The following is a 393-nucleotide window of genomic DNA, read 5'->3' as shown; positions in this document are numbered from 1 at the left end:
GCACTCCCCCCTGCCACCAACTGGATTCATTCCTCCCATTGAGCAACCAGCTCGTACCCTCTACCTGTCTTCACCTATCCCCACTTTGCCACCCTGCCCCTCCGCCCAACACCCACCCACCCACAGTCCTGAAGAAGGGTTACACCTGAAACGTTGACTTCTCTACCTCCAGATGTTGCCTGGCTTGCTATGTTCTCCCAGTGTCCTGCCTGTCTACCTCAGTCAGTACATAGCCAGCAGGCAGTGATTAGAAAGCCAAGGTTGTCTCTGTTTACACCTGGGTGACAGGGAGAGGGGAAGAGTTTTGTGTGGAAAAGGTGGAGTTCCATCACATCCCCTCCAATCCAGACAGAAATATTAACATTTAATTGATTGGCATCATCAACAGTAGAG

This window comes from Chiloscyllium plagiosum, chromosome 14, assembly GCF_004010195.1.
Source record: "Chiloscyllium plagiosum isolate BGI_BamShark_2017 chromosome 14, ASM401019v2, whole genome shotgun sequence".
Lineage (NCBI taxonomy): Eukaryota > Metazoa > Chordata > Chondrichthyes > Orectolobiformes > Hemiscylliidae > Chiloscyllium > Chiloscyllium plagiosum.
The sequence above is the reverse complement of the archived record's forward strand: the minus strand, read 5'-3'. Positions refer to the sequence as shown.